This window comes from Theobroma umbraticum, unplaced genomic scaffold (assembly GCF_002168275.2).
Source record: "Theobroma umbraticum cultivar Fairchild unplaced genomic scaffold, ASM216827v3 scaffold_12.1, whole genome shotgun sequence".
Classification (NCBI taxonomy): domain Eukaryota; kingdom Viridiplantae; phylum Streptophyta; class Magnoliopsida; order Malvales; family Malvaceae; genus Theobroma; species Theobroma umbraticum.
In genome coordinates, this window is record NW_018397269.1 from 5,505,157 (window position 1) to 5,505,358 (window position 202).

Genomic DNA, 202 nt, shown 5'->3' on the forward strand with positions numbered 1-202 from the left:
TACGATGAAGGTTATAAATTTCAATCAATATTCCTATAAATGGAGATTTAGATAGTTTTTTAATTTTTCATAAGTGAAATTGGAAAAAAAGACTACTAATTTTTATGGTTATGTAACTTCTTTTTCTTCCACCTATATGTTCTCACTGCTTTCATTTCTTTTCACTTATTTTTTCTCTTCCACTCACATAATGGTTGTGTCC